Genomic DNA, 26,067 nt, shown 5'->3' on the forward strand with positions numbered 1-26,067 from the left:
AGATAACTGTAGGGTGTGGTAAGCCTGCTTGTAGAGAGCCCATCTTTTCCATCTTGGCACTGACTGTTCTAAGATCTTGGAGGAGTCTGTGTTTCCATGACTTCTTTTTAGTAACAAATATTGGGGTATTATGTTTACTGAGAGAGGTCTCGATGTGACCAAGCCTCAACTGTTCAGCTACCAAATTTTTGAGGGCAGATAATTTAGGTTCTATTACAAGCCACTGGTCCACCAAAATGGCATCATTAGAGAGCCAGGTGATGGGGATTGGCTTGGGGGCCAAGATTGGAGTCGATCCTGTGTGGGCAGTGGCCATTAGGATAGGAGGTGTTGGGCAAGGTGTTGTCCTTTCCCCGATAGTCCCAAGTTATTGTGGAGCATGATATCATCATAAAAGGCGAGGTCATCCATGTTAAGGACTGTACCCATGTCCTCTAAGGCATCTTGGCCCCATAAGTTACAGGAAATGTCCACTACTATGGGGGTAACTGTACCCTGGTTCCCATCCAAGTCCTTCCAATGTACTGGACGTGTGACCAGCTTGGTATCTTGTTTTCCACCAACTCCTTTTATTGGTGGGCCTGGCTGGTATTTCCAATGAAGGAATTTAAGGGATTCAGTTTCTGATATAATGGTGACATCAGCCCCTGTGTCTACTAGGCCCTTAGTGGCAGTTCCATCTTGGAACAGGGTCATTAGTGGGGAGTGGTTGAGGGTTGGGAGAGTCCATAATATCTGCCTCATTTCCCCTCCTGTGGGCAGGGCTGAGGGGCACCCCGGTGGAGTTTAAAGAAGCTGAGTGAGGTTGAGGCTGTGACCTACAGTCTTTAGACCAATGGAACCCTCTTTTGCACTTGGGGAAGCAGGTCTTGGGGTGGGCTGTACCTCTTGGGCAGTGGCTAAGGAAGTGGCCAAGCCTCCCACAATTCCAGCAGCCTTCCCATGTGCCAAAGTGGCCAGGTTTTCCTTGTGACAAAAGAGTCTCCAAGGAGGCCTCAATAGGGCCTGCCCTAGGGTCTAAGTCTCTAGTAGCAAGTACCCATTTGTGAATGTTATCATTATGGACAGGTGTGATAGCATTATGAGTAGGGAAGTTTAGTCCCTCCCAAGTTAATTGTTTGATAAGAACCTCTAGGGTGGGTCCAAACTCTACCCTCCCCTCTACTGCCTCGGTGACATGGGTAAGGAAGTCTGTGAAGGACTCTCCTGACTGTTGAATCAAATTACAGAAAAAGACTTGTGGGTCACGGGGGAAAACAACATTTAAGGTCCTTAAAGGCCAAATCAAAATCTTGTTGAAAATAGGCATGGAGGCCAATAGTAGACTGGGAGATGGGTTCATTATATTGTCTGCGTCCTGTGAAATGTCCAATGTAATGTTGAGGCCATATTGGAGATTTAGGCATGCCTGGTTTTCAGCCTGATCGTCATAGGCTGCTCACCAGTTTAGAAAGACTGAGGGTTCTAAGACTGCCTTTAGTAAGTTATACCAATCATAGCGGGTTTGTAAATGTAAGGACCACTGGAGAAGAACCTATTGGAAATATGGGGAGTCAGGGCCTGATTTCTCAGCTGCCTTGTGGATAAGAACGAGATCAGCAAGTGGGGTGGGCAGCCGTGGACGCTGCGCCGCATTGAGGCCAAGGTTAACCAGAAATGCAGACAAAGGTGGGTAAGGCTTTAAGGAGGGTGGTCTAGGAAGGAGGGGCATGTTAGCAGGGGAAGAGGTGGGATGGTTACTGGGGTGGGAGAGAGTAACTCCTTCCACGGGTAATGGGGAGGGGAATTTCTGGGCATGGTAGCTCTAGGAGAGTATCTTGAGATATAGGCAAAGGATCTCCTTCCTTGCTGGAAGTTCGTGCAGAGGCTGCATCCACCTCCAGGTCCAGGGGGGTCTGGGAGGTCCGGGGTCGAGGTAATAGCCTGATCTATACTAGATTGCTCCCGGCAGTGTTAGTTGTGGGCCAAGATGACTTCCTCAGGAGAGGAAGATTTAAGGCTAGCAATGATGCCTAGGAGGATCGGTACGAACTATGAGAGGGGAGTGATCCCTGACCCGACCTCCCTTTTCTGGGCCAGAAAGGGGACCCACATCTATGTGTCAAGGTCCCACTGTTTTCAGGGGAGACCCACCAAGCCAAATTAGTGGCTTCATCCCAAAAGTGTTCGATGTCTTTTGGTTTCACTTTCAACCCTCTGGTTTTAAGGAGCACCTTGAGTGCTGCCATTTGTGGTTTCTTGCATTGTGGTGGTATATTGCCCACTGTGGGAGGGTCTCATGAAGGGGAATTTGCCACAAAAGTAGACGACAAGTATGACTACCAAGAGGGCACAAAGGAAGCAAAGAAGCACTGTGAGCCACTTGGATGTAAACCACTCCAACATGTAAAGGTGTATCGGATCCAAATGTCTTGTGTTCAGTGAGGGACTTCCGGAGGCCATGACACCTCCAGCCATATGCTCACATAGTGTCTCCGGGACAGGCAACAGGGTGATCCAAAGCCTGGGCTCTGAGTTTGGGGTGGATGAGCCCTTATGTGAACTCACTGGGACGAGCCGAGAGGAGGAAGGTGCCGATGTGGGCTTTGGAACCACGTGGTGGTGTGTGCCTCCCTGATCTAACAAACTAGTCCAACAATAAAGATGACAGACAGGGTGGAGGGGACAGAGGAGGGGGTACTTGCTTACCCTTGAGCAGCCAAAGAAACAGACAAATCCAGGGGCCTACTTACTGAATGAACTGAGGTTCTGGGTGTCGCCAACACTGTGGGCAGGAGTCCCTGTTCAGGTGCCAGGTATTGCGGGTTCTCCTCAGGCAGCTGTGAAGACCCTAACCTGGATCGGGTCGCCCTGCTGATGGGGGGGGCAAGAGGCACAGAGTCACTACACACAGACCCTGGGAGTCAGGTAGAAGCAAGCACTAGGTGATGTCCTGCAGGCTCGTTTAATGCAGGAGGGGGCAGGTCTTGTATTTCCCTTTTCTCCACCCCCAAGTCCCTTTAGTCAGCATATCATTTTCTATTTGGTCCATGCCACCAGTCTGTCAGCAGTTACTGGGCTCATGAGTAGGGTACAGAGGCATGGGCTCCTTTTGGCAGGCCATTTGCAGACCAAGAAGTGAAGTGAATTCTCACTGAATCCCAGGGCTCTGGGTCTGTGCCATCTTTGGAGGCCTCCTGCTACAGTAACTTACAGGATATAGGTGTGGGAAAGGATTTTCTAAATCATACAGAAGTTGCTCAGGAATTAAGGTCAGCAATCAATAAGTGGGACCTCATTAAAATAAATAAATCTTCACCAGTGACACATCTGACAGAGGTTTAACATCCAGAATATATAAAGAACTCAAAAAACAAAGAATCAAGAAACCAAATGACCCAATTAAAAGATGGGTTAAAGATCTAAACTGAGAGTTTGCAAAGGGAGAAATAAAGATGGCTAAGAAACATCTCAAAAAGTGTTCAACATCATAGTAATTAGGGAAATACAAATTAAAACCACCCTAAGGTATCACCTTACCCCAATCAGACTGGCTAGGATCAAGAAAACACATGATACCAAATGCTGGCAAGGATATGGAGAAAGGGGAACACTCATTCACTGCTGTTGGGAGTGCAAATTCATGCAGCCTCTAAGGAAATCAGTGTGGAGAACTCTTCAAAACCCAAAAATGAACCTACTGTATGACTCAGTTACACTACTCCTTGGCATATACAAAAAGGACTCATCCTATTGTAGAGACAGTTGTACAACCATGTTTGTGCTGCTGTTTCACAATAGCTAAGAGATGGAAGCAACCTAAGTGTCCCTCAACTGATGAGTGGTTGACCAAAATATCGTATATTTACACAGTGGAATTCTATTCAGCAGTAAAGAATTTGAAATAATGAAATTTGCAGGCAAATGGATGGATCTAGAAACTGTTACACTAAGTGAAGTAACACAGACTCAGAAAAAAAAAAATCACGTATGTTCTCCCTCCTATGTTGCTCCTAGCACAAAATCCTTTTAAATTCAAGGTTCTTTTAAAAAGATGATGCTATATAGCAGTCCCTTCTGCATGAAATAACCACCATCATCATGACATCGGCTGAGCCTGATTGTTAACCACAGTCACAATTGGGTTTGCTGATGGTCTTGCTCATTCATTAAAGGATTACCAAACAGGGTCACTGGGCATTCACCTGAGCATCCAGCCACTTTTCCAAGCCAACTAGTCCAGCCTTGGAAGACAAAAGAAAAATGAGGAAGAACCCAATAGAGGCATGCTTTTGGGAGCCCTTGTCAAGAAACTCCAATGGACTCTCATATGAACAGTTGAAAATTGCTCTGTTCTGACTTTTTTCTAGTTCCCTGTCTAGAACTTGTAATGCTAATTACTCTTGCCTTTACTTCTCCTTCACATCTCCTATTCATGATTCAAGGACTTTCTTCTCCCCTTAGAGACAAGATTTATGTAATTTGGGAGTCTTTTAGATAGACCCACCGAAGGCGTACTCTAATTGCCTCACCCTACATCCCTGTCCAGCATGGAAGAAGCCAGAGTGGCCTGAGTCCCTATTCCTTATTGGCAATTTTGGTAACCCCTTCAGAGGATGGCATGATAAGAACAGGGGTTAGGAATTGGCTAGGCAGTTAGGGTAAAACGACTCCAAAGAAATGCAACCAGTTTCTTGGGTAAAAGTCAAAATGTCCTTGGGACTGTTAGCAACATACTCTGTTCCAAAGGCCAAAAATGACAAAAGTATTTGGGAGCTTGTATCTAATCCTTAAAAGATTTTAGGGTTACCTCCTCAGAGGGGAGAATGTTGGAGGGGAGGGAGTGGGCATGGATTTGATCAAAACTCCTTATATGCATGTATGAAATTCTCAACTAAGTTTTTGTAAAAATTTAAAAAAAAGAACTACACTGGTAGTTACTGAAATTTGAAAAAATGATATATCTGTTTATTACCTATACTCCATGGTAAGCAATAGTTATTCCAAATTGAAAAATAAAATGTACATCTCCTGACCAGTTATTTTTTATTGGTATAGCTGAGAGTAACTTGGATTATGATAACCCTTCCCTGTCTTTGCCATTTTATCCTTATGGTTCATAATCTCTGCATGTCCCCCTCTCAATATTATACAAAATCCTTGTCCCATCATTCATAAACTTTTTATCTCTTAAACCATTTCTCCGTCCTGTCATAACAGGGAGTATGTGATATGAATAAGGACATGCATTGCAAGTTGTTTTATATTTGGTAATAATGCTAATTTTATTTTCCCTCCTTACAAGACTCACAGTTTTGATCCACAGAATACTACATACAGGCTTGTGTTTGTTTTCAAAAGAAAACCTTTTTAAATTTTTGTAAACTTCATTGAATTTTTGTGCATTTCATATAGTACATCTTAATCATATTTAGACTCATTAAACCTGTATTCCCTATAGCTTCCTTCCATGAAATTTCATGCATTCTGTCAAATATGTTAAGCCCTAATGGGTCAAGTCTATATACCCAGATGTCTCTCAATATGAGTCTAGTCAGCCTATCTAGAGTCATTTCCTTATAAAAGAACAACTCTCCCTCAGACCCCAATAATCACCTGCCCATAGTTCCAAGGCTAAGTTTGGGGCCTGATGCCCATTTCCCCAGTTCCTTGCCGAGTGTTTGATTGAACTTGGCTGAGTCTTATGCATGCTGTCACTATTGCTTTAAGTTGATATGAACAAATTCCCAAAGACCTGGAAAACTCCAGTCCTTATGACCATGGACCAAACCTGGTTCTTACAATTTTTCTTCTCCCTCTTCTGCAAAGGTTCCTGAGCAGGTGGAGGGTGAGATTTAATATTGGAACCCCATCCAAGGACATGCACTCTCCAGTTTCTTAATCACTACAGTTATGCCAGGCATTGCCTTCTGTGTGCATCTCCCTCTGTTGCAAGAGGAAACTTCACTGGTGAGAGTTGACAGATGCATTACTATTCTCCCTATCCCCTGTTCCACTATGTTCCATGAGACAGGTGTAATGGTTGCTTTGCAGATGTGTCACTTAGGGATGGCATCCCACGGACACTTATTCTTTGTGTTTGACCAGTTGTGGAACTTTACAATAGTCTCCATCTCTTGCATAAAGAAGCTTCTTTGATGAGAGGTGATCCATATTTAGCATACAGTAAGATATTACATTTGTTTAGAGATGTAGGAGAGCTAGACTTTTCTTTTGGATCTATGACCTCACAAGCCATGAGTGATTGACAATATTTACAGGGCCACTCAGAGTTTGTTCCCATTGAGGTGGCATTAAGACCAATTAGACAGCTGTTGATTACCCCCAAAATAAAAGGGTGACTTTCACCATTAGAGATAGCTTGCTGTGCCAGTCTTGTGGTTATTAGGTTTTACAATTGCATTGGACCATTGATTGATTTTTCTCCCTTAGCAGCTTGCATAGTATCCTCTAGAACTGAAGTTTCCAGATCAGTTTCACCTCAATTGCTCCAAGTCCTCTGTATGAAGTATGTCTTATCTAGCAATAGAGTCATACCTTCAACTTGTGGAAAGTAATCAAAGGCAGTGTCAATACCTTGTTATTTTCAGAATCTCTTGGACTACTGTGACCAACAATTCGACCTGAGATTTCTCCTGTCTGGCACTGTGCTTCTTATTATGAAGGCTTCAGGTATACTCATGCACTCATGTTTTGATACTGTCTGTGTAATTTTCAGTGTTTTTGAGCTAATACAGGTCCCTCTGGTTTTTCACACCACATAAACTTTATTTCCCTCTCCTATCTGTCTAAACTCCTTCTACCATCCCCAGATAAAGTACTCCCATTTTCTCCTTGGTAATACCTATCTCCTATGTCTCTCCTTTCATGAGCTCCTTCTTCCCCTTTACTCCCCATGGTTCCTTGTATACCCTTTCCTTTTCCCTTCCCAGTTAAATAGACTTATTTGCCAATTTCTCCCCTGGTAACATCTATTTCCTACTATCCACTCTCTTGGGCTCTTATTTCCCTTTATCTCCTTGTTTCCTTTCCATTTTCCTGGCTCCTGCTGTTACACTGTTACAACATATATGTATATACGTATGTGGCCAAGATACACAGACCATTCTTTTATTGGGTCATTTCTTTTCTTGTTTCTTTGTTTATGATCCATTTGGAGTTGACTCTTTGTTCAGGGTGAAAGATAAGTTCCAGTTTCATTCTCTGCAAGTGGAGATCCAGTTTTGTCAGCACCATTTGTTGAATATGCTGTCTTTCCTACATTTTGTGTTCTTTGCACCTTTGTTGAATATCAGGTGGCTGAAATTGCATGTACTCATATTTGGGTCTTCTGTGCTGTTACATTGATCTACCTGTCTATTTTTGTGACAATATCATGTGGTTTTTATGACTATAGCTCTGTAATATAATCTAAGATCTGGCAGGGTGATCTTTTGCCCAATACTGCTTTGACTATTCCATATGAATGTCAGGATGATTTCTTTCAAGATCTATGAATAATGTTGTGGGTTTTGGTATTGGGATTACCTTGATTCAATAAATTGCTTTTGGTAAGATGATCAGTTTCACAATGTTGATTCTACCAATTCATGAGCTTAGTAGGTCTTTCCATCTAGTGTCTTCCTCTAACTTCTCTTTAGAGAGTTGAACTTTTCACTGTAGAGATGTTTAATGTATTTGGTTATATTTGTTCCCAAAGATTTTATTTTTTTGAAGCTATTGTGAATGGGAGGGTTTCCTTGAGTGCTTTTTCTGATTGCTTGTTATTGGTATATAGAAAGGCTACTGATTTTTGTACATTTATTTTGTAACCTGCCACTTTACTGAAAGTATTAATCATTTATAAAAGTTTTATAGTGGAATTGTTGGGATCTCTTATGTATAATGTGTCATCTGCAAATAGAGATAATTTGACCTCTTCTTTTCCAATTAGTACTCCTCTAATTTCCTTCTTGTCTTATTGTTCTTGCAAGAGTTTCAAGCACTCTAGTACTATATTGAAAAGGAATGGAGATAGTAGACACCCCTGACACGTTCCTGATTTTAATAGGAATGCTTCCAGATTTTCTGCATCTAAGATGATCTTGGCTATGGGTTGGTTGTATATAGCATTAATTATGTTGAGGTATCTTCCCTTCAAGACCAATTCCTTCTAGGACTTTTAAAATGAATCCATGTTGGATTTTGTCAAAGGCCTTTTCTGCATCTGTTGAGATAACCATGTTATTTTTGATACTTCATTAAGCTGCGTATTTATATATTCTTGGGCTTCCATCATTAGCTTATGGTTTTCCTCTTTGAGTTCTTTGAGTTGTTTGTTCGTGATTTCTTGAAGTTCCTTAATCATATTTATAACTGTTCTTTTAGCTTCTGTGTCCTGGGGTTCTTCAGGATTGTTCTCATTTCTATGCACTTCTGTAAGACTAGTGGGTTGTGTTGGGGGCACATTTTCTTAATTGTTCATATTGTTTGTGGTTTTCATTTTGGTTTCAGCATATGATGTTATTTTTTGGTTATGTATCCAACAGGAACTTCTCGGTTTTGTTTAATTTTGATTTTGTAATATTTATGTAGCTTAGTTATTTTTGTTCAGGTATGGAAGATAAATTGGTGGGTGTTTCCAGTTCTTGCAGGGTAGTAGACTGGTCTGAGTCCTGGCTGAGCAGGACTGGTTGCCTGATCCAGAAGCTTGCAATCTGCTGGTGAGGAGATCACCTAGGGAGGAACTTAGGGATTTATGGAAGGGGTTTTTAACTAGTCTGGGTTAGGAAGCTAGTGGTGAAGGAACGGGAACCTACCTGTATCTAAGACTGGCAGAGATTGGGCCTAAAAACCATCTTTAACTCCGGTTCCTATTAATTTCACTCTTCTGACCGCCACTGGCATTGAATGGACATGGTGGTGCATTTATACACATGAAGGTAAAACACTCATATGCATAAAATAAAAGTAAAAAAAAAAAAGTTAAAAGCTCATCCAAACTCAAGAGAAACTTTCTTTTAGTTTTTGTTTGTGTAAGAAGTCTCAGTTAGTGTTCTTACCTCTCTTTTTTATTGAATTTTTCTGTATATCATACAGAACATCTCAATTGTTCTTAATCATGTTTATAATCCCTTCTCCTCTGACACTTACCCATAGCCACCCTCCCACTGTAATTTGTACATTCTGTTATTTGTATTAAGGTCAATTGTGTCAAATTAATATGCCCATATATACCTCAGTGCAATTTCATCCACTGAGATCTATTAAGCCTGACTAGAGTTAGACTTTAAGAAGATTAGCTCCTCTTCACCCAGCAGTAATAAGCTGCCAGTATTTCTTCAGCTAAGATTGAGGCTTGCTGTCCATTTCCTCAGTTCTGTGCTGTTTTTTGTTGTTGTTGTTGTTGTTGTTGTTAGGGCTTTTTTTTTTTTTTTCTCCTTGAGATTGCATGGGTTTTAGGAGTGCTGACACCATTACTGTAGGTTTATAGGAGCAAGGTCCTAGGAGTTTGTAGGACTCTATTTCCATATGATTAAGCAACTCCTTCCTCCCTGGCTCTAGTAATCTTTCTGCTCCCTCTTCTACAATGGTCCCTAAGCCATGGGTAGGTTAACTTTAATATTGGAGTCCTGTTCAAGGACCGGCATCCCACAGACTCGTATTTTTTATGCTTTGGCCATTTGTGACCTTTTGTGTTCCTGGCCCTCTTTTGCATGAGGAAGCTTCATTAATGGGAATTGAGATATTTATTAGTGTCCTTTTCAACTCCTCTTCTATGTTCTGTGAGCCTTAGGTATAGAGGTTGCATTGTAGTTGTACCACTTAGGTTTGCGCAATTCACAGGGTCTGTGAGTGGCCAGTTGTTGTACTCTGTAATAATTTCTGTCTGGTACAAAAGAGGCTTCTATGATGAGTGGTAACTGGGATATTAGTCTGTAAATACAGGAATCCATATTTTTCACATAGTAAGAAATTACATTAATCTAGGGATGTGACAGTTTTTCAGCTTTCTCTAAGATCTATGACTTCTCCATCCCTGTGTATTTGGCTATGTTTATAGTACCACACATGAGTTTACTCCCATTGAGTGGGTTTTTAGTCCAATTAGGTACCTATTGATTGTCCCAAAGATAAAAGTGCCACTACCGAACAAGGTTATATGCTGTGAAGGTCATTGATGTGTTATTTGATCTTGAAGCTAGTGTTGAACCATCCATTGAGGTCCTCTTTTACGAGCTTGCATAGTGCTCTCCAAAGCTATGAGGGCTAGCCTTCAGGGGAAATGGTTTCCAGGTCACCTCTAGGTCCATTGCTACAAATTCTGTGTCAAAAGTGTGTTCTGTCTTCAGCAGTAGGGACTTGCCTTCAAGTTATGAGAGGCAACCAAGGACTCTGGTAGTAGACTCTGTAATTTCAGGAGTCTCTTGGATCACCCTTGCCAACTGCTCAGAGGAAGGTTTCTCTTGTCTGGCACTGTTTCTTGTTATGTAGGCTTTAGCTATACACATGGACTCATGTACATATATTGTATGTGTAATTTGTAATTAGGTTGTTGGGCTAATATGATTCCCTCTTGTTTTTTATACTAACTAGGTGTTATTTATCTTTCTTCTATCCCTGTCTAACTCTTCCACTGTGGCTTCCCAATTTAAAGTGTCCCCATTTCCCCATTTATCCCTTGAAAATACGTCTCCTATGGCCCCACTTCTCTTGAGCTCCTTATTTCCTTTTCCCCCAAAGTTCCTTGTAAAAACCTCTTGAGTCTTTGGGTGTATGCCAAGGAGTGGTATAAATGGTCAAATGTTAGGTTCATGTTTAGCTTTTTAAGAGTTCTCCACACTGCTTTCCATGGGCATTGTATGAGTTTACAATCTCACCAGCAATGCATTTGCATACCCCGTCCCCCCGCCCCCATTTTCTCCAGCATTTGGTATCATTTGTTTTCTTGATCTTACCTAGTCTGACTGGGGCAAGATGAAATATTAAAGTGGTTTTAATTTGCATTTCCCTCCTTACTAACAATGTTGAACACCTTTTAAGATGTTTCTTAGGCATCTTTATTTCTGCTTTTGAGAACTCTCTGTTCAGATCCTTAACCCATGTTTTAATTGGGTCACATTATTTTTTTTCCCTGATTATTTATTTTTTGAGCTTTTTTACATACTCTTGATGTTAAGCCTGACAGATGTGTCATGGGTGAAGAATTTCTACCACTCTGTGGGTTTTCTCTTCACTTCCTTGGTTGTTTCTTTTGATGTACAGAACATTTTATTTTAATGAGGCCTTACTTGTTGATTCTTGACCTTAATTTCTGAGCAATTAATGTCCAATTTAGAAGATCCTTCATACACCTTTACCTTGTAGGGTACTGCCAAAGTTTTCTTCTAACACATTCAGAATTTCAGGTTTCACATTGAGGTCTTTGATCCATTTGGAGTCTTTGTGCAAGGTGAAAGATAAGGGTCTAATTTCATTCTTCTTCAGGTAAAGATCCAGTTTTGCCAGTACCATTTGCTTAAGAAACTATCTTTCTTCCAGTGAGTGTTCTTGACCTCTTTGTCAAATATCAGGTGGCTGAAAGTGTGTATACTCATGTTTGGGCCTTCAATTAAGTTCCATTTATCTACAAGTCTATTTTTGAGCAAGTACCATGCTGTTTTTATGACTATAGCTCTGTAATATGCTTTGAAATTTGATATAGAAATCTTCCCCAGTATTTCTCTTTATGTTCATGATTGCTTTAGCCATCTGGGGTCTTTTGTGTTTCCATATAAATTTTAGGATGGATTTTTCTAATTCTGTGAAGACCATCATGAGGATTTTTATTGGCATTGCTTTGAATCTATAAATGACTTTTGGTAGGATGGTCATTTTCACCATATTAATTCTTCCAATCAATGAGCATGGGAGGTCCTGTCATCTACTGTTGTCTTCCTTAATCTGTTTCTTTAAAGATTTGAATTTTTCATTGTAGAGATCAATGTCTTTGGTCAGGTTGATTCCAAGACATTTTTTGAGGCTATTGTGAAAGGGAGTGTTTCCATGTATTCTTTCTCCAATTGCTTGTCATTAGTATATAGAAAGGCTATTAATATTTGTATATTAATTCTATAACCTGCTGCTCTACTGAAAATGTTAATTATTTCTAGCAGTTTTCTGGTGAAATTTTTGGGATCTCTTATGTATAATATCATATCATCTGAAAATAGTGACAATTTGACCTCTTCTTTTCTAATTATCACTCCTTTAATTTCCTTCTCTTGTCTTATTACTTGAGCAAGAGTTTCAAGCACTATATTAAAAAGGACTGGAGATAGTGGACACTCTTGTCTGTTCCTGATTTTAATGAAAATTCTTCCCATTTTTCTCCACTGAGAATGATGTTGGCTGTTGGTTTGTTATATACAGTTTTGATTATGTTGAGGCATGTTCCCTCCAGTCCAATCCCTTCAAGGATTTTGAATATAAATACATGTTGAATTTTGTCAGTGTGCATTTCTGCATCTATTGGGATGATCATCTGCTTTTTGTCTTTGAGGCCATTTATATAATTTATGATGTTTATTGACTTATGTATATTGAACCACCCTTAAATCTCAGCAATAAAGCTGACTTGATCATGGTGGATGCTCTTTCTGCTGTGCTTCTATATGTGGTATGCAAGTATTTTGTTGAGAACTTTTGCCTCTATATTCATTAAGAATATGGGCCTTACCTGGCATGATGGTGCATGTCTTTGATCCCAGCACTTGGGAGGCAGAGGCAGGTTGATCTTTGTGAGTTCAAGGCCAGCCTGGTCTACATAGTGAGCTCCAGTACAGCTGGGACTAAAGGGAGACCCCGTCTCAAAAACAACAACAACAACAAAAAATGGATATGGGTCTGTAGTTTTCTTTTTTGGTTGTGTCTTTACCTTGTTTTGCCATTAAAGTGATGCTGGCTTCTTAGAAGGTATTTAAGAGTTCTCCGTTTGTTACTATCTTTTTGAATCATTTAAGTAGTGTTGGACATACATCTTTAAATGTCTGGTAGAATTCTGCTGTGAATCCATCTGGGCCTATGAGTTTTTGTATTATTATTTCAATTTCCTTATATGTTATAAGTCAGTTTAAGCTGCTTATCTCTTCTTGATTTACCCTTGGTGATTCCCTTGATTTTAGATATACATTCCTTTCTTTTAGATTTTCAAAGTTAATAGTATATAGGTTTTCAAAGTATTCTCTTATAATGTTCTGGATCTTTTTGTTGTCTGTTGTGATGTTTCACCTTTCATCTCTGGTTTTGTTAATTTGGAGTTGCTCTTTCTTTTTGTTAACTGGGCTAAGGGTTACCCTATCTTGTTTATGTTTTTAAAAAGAATCAGCTCTTGAATTTGTTGATTCTTTGTACTGTTTTCTTTGATTCTATTTCATAATTTTTGGCTCTGATTTTTGTAGTTTCTTCTTGTCGCTGAGTTGGGTTTCACTTGTTTTTCAAGAGTCTTGAGTTGCAATTTTAAGTCGTTTATTTGTTCTCTTTCTGATTTTCAATGTAGGCACTTTAGAGTTATAAATTTCCTTCTTAGGATTACTTTTAAAGTGTCCCAGAGGGTCTCGTGTTGTATTGTCCTTTTTACTTAATTCCAGGAATATTATACTTCTTTCTTTATTTCTCCTTTTTCCCACTCATCATTCTGGAGCGTGTTGTTTGATCTCCATCTATTCTTATAGTTACTAATGTTGGGAACCGCTGTTTTGTAAAGTAGCAGTCTCTTCATGACCGGATAGCCCATGGGCTCGGCCTCATATGCAGAGATTCCTTTTTCAGTAGGGTGCCTTCCCGGCATCTTCCTGACTCATCTTTTGAAGCAGCCATCACAGAAACATGGCCTCCTGCTCAGGAGCTGCCAGCTTTTTCCTGTGTGATTTTCAGGCAGTCTGGCAGCCTGGCAGGAGCCCACTTCCACATGTAAATAAGGCATCCTAAAAGTACCTATCAGCTAAGGTTTTTACCACTACCCCCACAGACCCCAATTCAGTATAAAGTATCCTGGTTTTCCCTCAATAATTGGAGCTGGATCACCAAGACTTGGAGCCAAGCAGAGTCAGGAGAATAAAGTAGCTGTATCACTGAGATCAGAGCTGAGTCCTGTGTCTTACTGCCTACGATCCAGTCTCCCCAGGGGGCACTATCCTTCCATCATCGACTCACTGAAACCCAGCTTTAGCTGCCCCGCACCTTCCTGTGTGATCCAGAGGCCGGTGGATTTCGCATCTCGAGGAAGTGCATGGGTGAAATTAGGGCGGAACTCGACCGGGCCAGCCCTGGTAGCAGAGGGACCCACAGCAGAGAAGCAGCAGAGAAGCAGGGGCCCGCCAGCAATGCAGAGCAGATGCACTGCGGGACCCGCCGCCTTCCAGGTGCATGCAGGGGACTGGCGCCACGCTAGCAGCTGGCGCCCCGAGATCTCTGCGCACCCCATATACTAAGACTTTTCCAGTGCTGATTTTAAGCTTTATTCCATTGTGGTTTGATGGAATGCATGGGATTATTTCCTTTTGTATTTGTTGAGATCTGTTTTGTGTGTCAGTATGGGGCCAGTTTTGGAGAAAGTTTCATGGGGTGCTGAATAGAAAGTATATATTTTGCTGCCTGGGTGGAATATTGGACAGATGATTTTAGGTCTATTTGATGTGTGGTATTGTTTAATTTAGATGTCTTTCTGTTTATTCTTTCTCTGATATATCTTTCTAATGGAGATAGTGGGGATTTGAAGTCCCCTATTGTTAGTGAGTTGACATTAATCTGTGTCTTAAAGTCCTGTAGTACTGCTTTTATGAAGTTGGGTACAGCAGAGTATGGTGCATATATGTTTATGATTGTAATACCTTCTTGGTCAATTCCTTTGACCAGAATAAAAAGCGACCCCCTTAAACTCTTCTAATAGTTTGAAGTCTATTTTGTCAGATATTAGAATTGCAATTCCTACTTGTTTCTTAGTGCAATTTTCTTGGAATACTTTTTCTTATCCTTTCACCTTAATGTACTGCATGTCCTTGAAGGTGATGTGGGTTTCTTGCAGACAATAAAAAGATCAATTTTGATTCTTTATTCATTCATCTAGCCTGTGTCTTTTGACTGGTGAGTTCAGTCCACTGATATTTAAATTATAATTGAAAAGTGTGTATTGCCTCCTGTCATTTTAATTTCTGTTTGCATTCTTGTTCTAACTTTGTGTTTCCACAATTATACCTTCATTTAATTTCTTTCTGTTGCCCCTTGGGTATAGTCATTCCTTTCTTGTAGTTCTTTGTATTGCTTCAAGAATTCTCTGAAGAGCTAGTTTTATGGACATAAATTCTTTCAGCCTATTTGTGTCCTGGAAGATTTTTCTAATCCCTTCAAATATAATATATACTTTTCCTGGGTAAAATATTCTGGGTTGGCATCTATGGTCATTTAAAACTGAGAATACTTTGGTCCAGGCTTTTCCAGCTTTCATAGTTTGCACTGAAAATTCAGCTGTAATTATGATATGCTTTCCTTTATATGTGACTTGTTGTTTTTCTTTTTCAGTTTTCAGTGTTCTCTCTTTGTTCTGTATGTTTAGTGCTTTTGCTATGGTGTGCTTTTTTGTTCCTCTCTGATTTGATGTTATATGTGCTTCTTACATTTGTATGGGGATATGTTTTCTTCATTTTCTGAAATTCTCTTCAACAATCATGTTAAAGATCTGGCAATATTATTATCTTGAGAGTCTTCTCCATCCTTCCTCAATGCCTATGATATGTTAACTTGGTATTTTCATGGTGTCCCACATTTCCTGCCTATTCCATTCCTGTTTTTGTTATTGTTGTAGTTTTTTTTTTTTTTCATAATCTTTGCTTCAGTGGTCCAGTTCTTCAACTTTATTTTACAATCTTGATACTCTGTTTTCCATTTTATTCATTCAATTTGTGAGGCTTTCTTCTGTTGTTTCAAATTGGCTTGTTGGGTAATTCACATTCTTCTTCATTTAGTCCTGAGTTTCCTTCAGTATTTCTATTTGTTTTGTGAATTCAGTCAGAAGTTTATCCCTAACTTCTTTTACTTCTATGATTTGTTTGTTTGTATGTAATTTAAATTCATTGAATTCTTTGAACTTGTTTATGATTGTTTTTTTAAATTCTGTGTTCTGGGTTATATCTAAGAGTTCACATTGTAGAACTCTTTTGTGGGACTGGTGATGCTCAGGGAGGAAGCATTATTTGGATTTTTCATATTATTATTGTTTCATTGTGATTTTGGCATGTGTTTTTCTTTTGCTCTTTGTGATTCTGGTGTGAGACTCAAGCCTTCCTTTGTTGAGTTGAAGTCTGATTTTGTTTGCATACTTGATGTGACTTGGTTGTTTCTTTATTGGATATGAAAACCTGGTTGGTATAGGCTTCAGGTTCTCTCCTTTGATTTTATATTGGAGGAACTAAATGGCTGTAGTCAAGCTACTCAGGAGTTTCTACAGAGGCCCAAATCAGTTGATAATCAAATGTTCTCAGACTTCCTCCTACGGTCTCTGCCCCTGTAGCCCAAAGGCACAGCATAATTTTGAAGCTTACTAGGCAGAGGCTGGACTCAGGAGATCTCATACAGTCTACAAAGGTCTTGGCCCCTACTATAGGGCAGGGTACCCTAGCCCTCCAGCAGTGGATGGGACTGTAGGAGACTCAGTATATGGAGACAGGCACAGATTTGGACAGCATACCACCAGGCAGAGACAGGGTTCAGGCATTTTCAGGCAGTCTGGAAAGTTCTTGGCCCCTACTAAAGGACAAAGAAGACTATCCCTGTGGCAATGGGAGGTACTTCAGAGGGTCCCAAGGTAGCAGGTTGTGCCCGGAGTGCTTTTGGAGGTCTCATTGCCATGCCAAGTGCAGGTTAGTCTAGAAATCTGAGGTGCTACAAGCAAAAGTGGTCTTGTGCCCAAGGCTAGAAAGAGAACAGGATGTGAGGCCAGGGTGATTGAAGTTGCCCAGAATACAGGAGAATCAAGGCACTGGGGTGGGGGATCAGACTTACCAGAAAAGAAGGCTAGTCTCAGTAATCCAAGGTAAATTGGGGATGGGGGCAGCAAGGGTAAAAGACAGGTCTCAGGAATACAAAGGCAACTTGAGTGTGGGAAAAGCCTGTGAAAGCCCTAAGAAAATAGACTGAAATTTTGAGCTATTTTGAGTGCATGGGATCAGGATGTAGTGGGTGGGTCTGGACTGAGTGTAGTTCAGAGATCTGAGGAGCTAAGAGCAAAGGCAAGCTTGTGCCCAAGTCTAGGAAAACAAGATGTGGGCTTGGAGAGATTGTAACTGCTCAGGCTGTAGGAGGGTCAAGGCATAATGGGTGGGATCAGACTTACTTTGGAAGAAAGCTGGTCTTGGGAATCCAAGGCAAGTTGGATTTAGGGCCACCAAGGATATAAGACTCATCTCAAGCGTATAAAGGCCAGTCAAATGTGAGGGAAGCCTATGAAAGCTCTAAGAAACTAGTTTGAAAAATTGAGCTGATCTGAGTGCAGGGGATTAGGATGCAGTGGAAGGGTCTGGACTAAGAGGGTAGTTTAGAGATCTGGGGTGCTAAGAGCAAAAGTGGGCCTGTGCCCAAGGCTAGAAGGAGAACAGAATGTGGGTTACCTCTCTTTTGATACACTACAAAATAAAGGAAATAAAAGAAAATAATTTCTCTCACCCCAAAGAACTGAGGGAAAAAATGTACTCTTTTCCCATTTTAATATATTGTGATTCCATGAAATACATACTTCTTGATAATTCCTCCCCTTGTTCTTATGGATAATTCTTTTTGATAAGTTGTTTTTGCCAAACTTAAGAAAGTAAATATAAATAAATCTTATAAAATTCCAATTTCACTTATTTATTCTTTTTCACACATCAATGTTATCAATTATTAAGTGGGTTCTCCTATTTTCTTTTTGAAACCCATATGTTGTTTACGCTTCCCTCAGCTCATCCCCAAGTTAGACATGACAGAAAGAAAGTGGAAAGTGGGAGAACAAGATGAGAGACAGAGGACAGTTCTTAATACTAATGTTTATATTGTTTGAAGCTCTACAAGGTTCTCTCGGTTGGGCCCATTTTCCTTTAGAGTACACTCCTTAGCCAAAGTAAAACACTTCCTTTCATTTCTGTCCATCCCATGTGGTTCCACTTCTTAAAAAATGAACATTTATTTATCAGGGCTGTTTGTCTTCTTTGTAGTATGACAGTCTACTTTAAAGAAATGGAAATCACATCTTGTGTAGGAGTTTTTTGCTTTTACCTTTAAAAGGCTTATGCTCACGCTCTCAGAGAAAGGAAATCCAATCTCATTTCCATCTAATATACACAGAAGAAACAATACTTTGATATGAACCATACCTTGAAAATTGAGCTGAAATTGTTGTTTCTAATCGTATACAAATATCACATTGAGACAATTGCTTCTTTGTCTGTGCAAACAATGTGCTTACCCATTAAATTCAGGCACTCTGTTGACACAATCTGATTAGAAGCAGTTTCAAGTACCAGATGCCTCAGCAATGCTGACTGGCAATACAAAAGAACACAGAAAATATATACTGCTCTTTAAAGCAAGGAGATATAAAAAGAATGTAACTACTATTTACAAAGGTCATGGAAATTCCCAGCATTTACTGAGAAGATATTACATATCAGGAACTGTGATTAGTGCTAATTCCATTTGCCTTAAGAATAAAGCTAAGACCTGTATTCTATATACCAGTTTTCTTGGTAAAACTTAGTAAGTTACATAAGTTCATGCAATTAAGAAATAGCAATTGAGGATCTCAAGAACAGTCCTATCAGGTATCAAAAGTTTTATTCTTTCTCTAGATGTCTATGGCTTAGTGAAAAATCTAATAATTTTTATCCGGATATTCACATACACATCACCAATTTATTCTATACCTTCCTATTTAGCATTTTTCATGTGTTTAACAGCACTCCAAAGACGAGATGTACACTGAAAATGCAGCTATTGTAGTTAGTGAATTATAGAGGAAGGAGATAAAGAATAATGTATTCACAACCATATAATTTTTAAAAATAAAAGACACAACATGTTAGAGAGTGTTATATGTAGATGAGAGGAGTAGAGGGTGGGAATAGGGTGTGACTGTGTGGAATGGTACTGGAGTTGCATATAAGTTTAAAGGAAGCCCTTGTCAACAAACTACAGTGTACTCTCATATGAATATTTGAAAATTGCCCTGTTATGATTTTTTTCTACTTCCCGGTCTAGAACTTGTAATGCTAATTACTCTTGCCTTTACTTCTCCTTCACATTTCCTATTCATGACTCAAGTACTTTCATCTCCCCTTAGAGACAAGAATTGAGCAATTTGGGAGTCTTTTATACAGACCCACTAAAGAGGTACCCCAATTGCCTCACCCTGTGTCATTGTTCAGTATGGAAGAGGCCAGAGGGATCTGCATCCTTAGTCCCTATTGGCAATTTGGGAAACCCCTTCAGAGGATGGCATGATAAGAATAGGAGGTAGGAACTGCCTAGGCAGTTAGGGTAAAAAGACCCCAAAAGAAATGTAGCCAGTTTCTTGGCTAAAAGTCAAAATGTCCTTGGGCCTGTTAGTAACATACTCTGTTCCAAAGGTGAAAAATGTCAAAAGTATTTGGGAGCTTGTATCTAATCCTTAAAAGATTTTAGGGTTACCTCTTCAGACAGAGGAAATGTTGGAGGGGAGGGAGTGGGCATGGATTTGATCAAAATACATTATATATGTGTATGAAATTCTCAATAAAGTTTTTGTAAATATTTTTTAAAAAATTGAATGCCTAAGATTAACCTTATGTCAAGGTCATATTTAAGCAAACATTTGAAAAAGGCAAGATTGTTTACTAGGTGCAAAATTGGAGGAAGAATGCTTATAAGAAAGAGAACAGCACATGGTTGGATAATAAAGCAGGAGATGGTTTCTTATACATCAGAACAAAACACAAATGTAGGTTTATGTGGAGAATGCACAGTTGAGTTTCCTCAGAGAGACAATAATGCATGAAGGGAGATTTTTAAGTTTAAATTGATGTGAAATGAGAACCAGTAGGAATTTGAAAGTAAAATAATTATTACAACAACAGTACTAACAACAAGAAAAACAACAAGAAAAACAAACTTGCAACTAGAGAGCTGGCTCAGTGGTTAAGAGCACTGGTTGTCTTTCAGAGGACCTGGGTCTGGTTCCTAGCACCCACATTTCAGGCAACAACCATCTGCAGCTCTATCTGATGCCCTCTTCTGGCCTTCATTGGCATTGTATGCACAAGTGTACTTACATACAGGTAAAACACTCATGCACATAAAATATAAGTAAATAAATATAATAAATAAAATTAAAAATCCTTAAAAATAGTAATTACCTGTGGACTTATTTTGTATTGAATCACTCTAGCTACTGAAGAAATACTGGAAATAGATGATTAAAGTAGAAATGTGATTATAGAAATATGAATAGATTGTGTAGATAGAACAAATAGGATCTCCATTAAATTGATATAGCTATTAATAGAGAAAAAAATAATTCAGAATCCAAGATTTTCAGTCTCTGAAAACTAGAAAGAGAGAACTGTTGTAACTCTATTGGTGAAGCACAGCATGGACTGGAATTCAGAAGCAAGATCAGTGAGCTAGGCAAACTATGTTGTAGACAGCCATTATGTATTGTATTGGAGATTCCAAGCAGATACCTGTCCTTTTCAGCAGCTGGTTGGTTTTAGAGATGCTCCTGTGGTAGAATGGCACATAGCAGGTAGGCCAGGTAACACAACAGTTTTAAAGACTGGTCTCTGGGACAGGCAGCCGAAAGAAGTCAAGCAAAAAAGAGGAGGAAATTACAAAGATAGAAAGAAAACCAAGAAAATTATATTCTCCAAGTCTAGTGACAACAGTGTGTCAAGGAAGAGGATTCCACACCATCTGTTAAGTGTTGCTAGTGGTCAAACATGACAAAGACTGAGAAGGCTCCATTTATTTCAGCATTGCGATAACCTGAACAAGACCATTTTCACTGAAGATGGTAGAAGTCTGCGTTTAGCAGACAAAAGGAGAAGAGGAATCTGAGGCAGACAGAGTAGACAATGTTTTAAGGATTGAACATGTGAAATGAGAAGGACAATTAACCGAGATGATTATTTTTTATTCAAAAGACAAAATTAGAGGTCAATTTGATTATTGATTGGAAAGATGTCAATGAAGACATTAAAAAAATCAGAAGAGAGGGGAGAAAGAGAAGAGAGAGAGAGAGAGAAAGAGATAAAAGCATTCATATGTTGGCCAATGTGAGTGAAACTTTTCCTGTTTGCATGAATTTTGCCATTTAAGTCACAAACATTGCCATTATTACAATGTTGAAGCCTAATATAAAAGAGTAAATTGATTAACAGTATGTAAACTGATTTTCAGACCTACATCCTCATTCGTGGTCATTAATATACTTAAGACATATTTATGTCATCAAGCCTTGGTTTTACTAATAAATTTCATGGAGAATTGAATGTAATCAATATGTGTTGGATAAAAGAAAGTTCATAGTTAAGATGAGGCAAGGGAACTACAAGTGAGTCTGGAAAGAAGAATTATGATTGACCACTGTTTTTGAGTTGGATAAGGAAGATGGAGAATTTAAGAGGCTTATTAAAATACAGTTGGATCAATGGAGTTGGAAATGACCTGGATGCCTTCTCTCTGAAGACTTGCTCTCATAGTTATAGACAATGCTGTGTGAAAGCTTCTAAGAGAGAAAAATCAGTCAATGGGTTTAACCCCAGTTTTGAAGACTAATAATTATGACAATGACTAGCACAATAAACTATATGGGTGCAGTAGTGGCACTTAAGTCTTGGGGGTAATTGATGGCTGTCTAGTTGGACTTAAAGTCCACTCAATGGAAAGGAACTCATGTCTGGTACTGTAACATAGCCAAACACATTGTTGGAGTGGTCATAGGTCTTAAAGAAGACTCTAACTCTGTCACATCTCTTGAAAAATATAATTTCTCACTATATGCTAAATATAGATCCTTAGATTTACAGACAGATATGCCAGTTACCCTTCATCATGAAGTTTCTTTTCCAACATTCAGAGACTGTTACAGAGTTCCACAACTGGTCAAACACAGAGAATAAATGTCTGTGAGATGCTGAATCCTATGTGACTCACCTGTAATGGAACCTCTACCTCTAAGGCTCATTGTACATAGTGGAACAAGAGGTAGAAAAATTACTAAACATCTCTTAACTCTGATCAGTGAAGTTTTCTCATGCAACAGAAGGCAATGAACACAAAAGACTACAACTGGTCAAAAGGTAGTGAAAAAAGAGACCACAAAGTGTTGATCCCTGGAGAGGGATCAGGGTCTATTGGAAGGGAGGAAGGGATAGAAAGATTGCAAGAACCAGGGGAGGAGGTGCATGACCATATGGAAACAGAGTCTTACAGGCTTCTGGAATACTGCTCATATGAATTTACAACAATGGTGACAGGAACACAAGACCCATGCAAACTCTATCAGATAAAACCCAACATAAAACTTAGGAAATGAGCCGGAGGCCTCAATTTTGGCAAGGATTATTGGTAGTTGATCACTGCTGGGTGATGTAGTGTTGATCTTTTTACAGGAGTGACATTAGGCAGGCTGAACAGACTTCAGTGGATGAACTCATACTGAGGGACATATGTGTACAAAAACTTGACTTGATAAACCCTAACATATATGACAAAATGCATGAAGTTCTGTGGGGTGAGCTATGGGGGTTGCAGATTGGGAAAGGGTGCTAAATATGATTAAGATGTAGTGTATGAAACACCCCAAAAAATCAATAAAAACATTTTTAAAAAGAGAGTGACAAAAGCAGGTGGATCTCTGTGAGTTCAAGGCCAGCCTAGTCTACGTAGTGAGTTCTAGGACAGCTGTGGTTACAGGGAGACCCTGTCTCAAAAAGACCGAAAAAAAAAAAGGACAGTGAAATTTTGGTTGAATCAAAGTATGAAAGTCCGGAATTGATGATTATTTAACTCATAGAGCTAGATGAATTGACCTAGAAAAGAAAAATAAAGATTACTAACTGGTAATTCACATAAGGTTGAAATTAAAGGGAGGTTACTGTTGACTTAAGATATGATCCACAAACAGTGCTGAAACCCAGATACTTAGATGAAAGGATCTCAAGAAACAAATGCTAGGAAGCACTAGGCAAGGACAGATGTGGCAGAACAGGTCTTTAGTTCCAGCCCTTGGGAAAGAGAAGTAGGTGGATCTCTGTGTGATTAAGACCAACCTGATTTACATAATGAGTTCCAGGCCAGTTGGGGTTAGAGAGAGATCCTGTCCCAGAAAAAGAAAGAGGAATATTTTCACACAATTTGAAATTGTTAAAAGTTAATAGACATAGTAGAAAAAGCAACAGTGAAACAGAAGATACATTCATTTATATGCTAGGAAAAATAACTCCAAGACTGGTATGTATGAATAGTGTGGTAGAGATGTGGCAGGATATGACAATATGCAAATGCATACCAGGGCTTTTAAGGAAAGGTCTGGACAAAGTGAGATGGCTATGTGATTTCCAGCACTGAAGGCTTGAGAGTTGTGGGAAAGGAAATGGCCGGGAATGAGAGAATACAGGGGAAGCAGTGCTGTCAGGGCACTGTCAGACTTCCTACAGAATGACAACACGGGACATATTCAAGGAATCGAGAAGACACAGAGAAGTTCATGGTGATAGACTATTGAATCCAGAGGCCATGTTGAAAACTTTTCAATATTTTATAATTTAAGTGTTAATAGAGAGTTTAAGGAGTTTACTGAGATTGAAAACATGGGAAACAAAGGGTGAGAGGAGGGACTTCCAACTACTTATTGGGAGAGCTCAGTATCACTGTTCCTTCCTTACATAGTTGAGTTGTCGTGGATATTGCATATTTATAATGTTTAAAACAAGTGAGGCTTTCTAATTCTAAAGACGACATATCTTACATGTTTCCCAGTTCTAAAATATCTCAGTTTGGGGGTCATTGAAGCCTCATTTTTTATTTAAATTTGTTTTCATTGAATTTTTGTGTATTTTACATAGAATATTTCAAACATTTTTAATCATCTTTATACTTCCATTGTCACTGGCACCTTCCCATACACTCCCCGTTGGAAACCATACACTCTGTCATCAGTGTTTAGGCCCATTGTGTTGTTAGTGTCCCCAGACATTTCCCAGAGCAAGTCTATCCACTGAGGTCTAGTCAGCCTATTTAGAGTCCCTTGTTTTAGGAAAATCAGTTCTTCCTCACCTAGAATTTATCATTTGCCAATATCTCTTCAGCTGAGATTGGGGTATGCTGCTCATTTACAGTTATATGCTGGGTTTTTGTCTGCCTCAGCTTGCATAGGACTTATGCATGCTGACACCATTGCCATAGAATCATATGAGCAGGGTCCCAGAAGCTTGGAGGACTCTGTTTCCATATAGTCATGTACCTCCTCCCTGGCTCTTAAAATCTTTTTTTTTCCACTCTTCCACAATGGTCCCTGAGCCCTGGGTGGCTGATGTTTAATATAGGAGTCCTGTCCAAGGACCAGCATTCTGCAGACTCTTAATCTCTATGTTTTGGCCATTTGTGACCTTTTATTTTCCTGGCCCTCTGTTGCATGAGGAAGCTTCATTAATGAGAATGACAGATTCATTAGTGTCCTCTTCTTTATCTCTTATAGGTGTAGAGGTTGCATTGTAGATGTGTTGCTTAGGCCTGGGCAATGCATAGACAATATCTGTGTGTGACCAGTTGTGGTATTTTGTAGTAGTCTTTGACTGGTACAAAATAAAATTTTTAGATGAGTGGTGACTGGGATATTTGTCTGTAAATTTAAGATACAAGTTTTTCACATAGTAAGAAATTATATTAGTCTTAGGGTTTGACAGTCCTGGGTTTTCTTTAAGATCTATAACCACTCCAGTCATGTGTATTTGGTTATGTTTACAGTACCACACTTGAGTTTCCTCCAATTGAGTGAGCTCTTAGTCCAAATAGGTAGCTGTTCATTGCCCCCAAGTTAAAAGTGCCACTATTGTACCAATGTCATATGTTGTGCCAGCCACTGATGTGGTTGTTATGTCTGAAGCTGGTGCTAGACTATCAATTGCTGTCTTCCCTTGCCACCTTCATAGTGCTCTCCAAAGCTATGAGAGCTAGTCTTCAGGGGAAGTAGTTTCAGGTCAGTTCCAGCTCCATTGCTCCAAAGCCTGTGTCTGAATTATGTTTTTTCTTCGGCAGTAGGGTTTTCCCCTCAAGTTCCAGGAAGTCACCAAGGGCTGTGGAAACAGCCTGTTCAATTTGACAAGTCTCCTGGACCACCCTGGCCAAATCAATGCCAATTAAATCCCCTTGACATTCTTCACAGAATCAGGAAAAAAAAAATCCTAAAATTTATATGGAAGCATAAAAGACTGTGGATAACCAAAGCAACCTTGAACACAAAGAGCAATGCTGGGGGGATTACTATACCAGATATAAAATTATATTACAGAATTGTAGTCATAAAAACATCATGGTACTTGCACAAATTAGCCCTGTAGATCAATGGAACATAATTGAAGATCCAAACATGAGAACATGCAATTTCAACCACCTGATATTTGACAAAGAGGCCAAGAACATTCAGTGGAGGAAAGACAGCATCATCAGCACATGGTGCTGGGAAAACTGGATCTTCACCTTTAGAAGAATGAAACTAGATCCATCTTTCACCTTGTACAAAAGACAACTCCAAATGGATCAATGACCTCAATGTGAAACTCTGAAACTGTTAGAAGAAAACATTGTCAATACCTGCAAGGTATAATTGTAGGAAAGAAGGAACTTTCTAAATAGGACATCAATTATTCAGGAATTAAGGTAAAGAATCAATAAGTGGGACCTCATTAGACTAGAGCAACTTCTGTACAGCAAAAGAAACAACCAAGGAAGTGAAGAGAAAACCCAGAGAGTGAGAGAAAATCTTCACCAGTGACATATCTGACAGAGATTTAACATACAGAATATATAAAGAACTCAAAAAAA

Source organism: Nannospalax galili, unplaced genomic scaffold (genome assembly GCF_000622305.1).
Source record: "Nannospalax galili isolate Female #2095 unplaced genomic scaffold, S.galili_v1.0 scaffold203, whole genome shotgun sequence".
Classification (NCBI taxonomy): Eukaryota; Metazoa; Chordata; class Mammalia; order Rodentia; family Spalacidae; genus Nannospalax; species Nannospalax galili.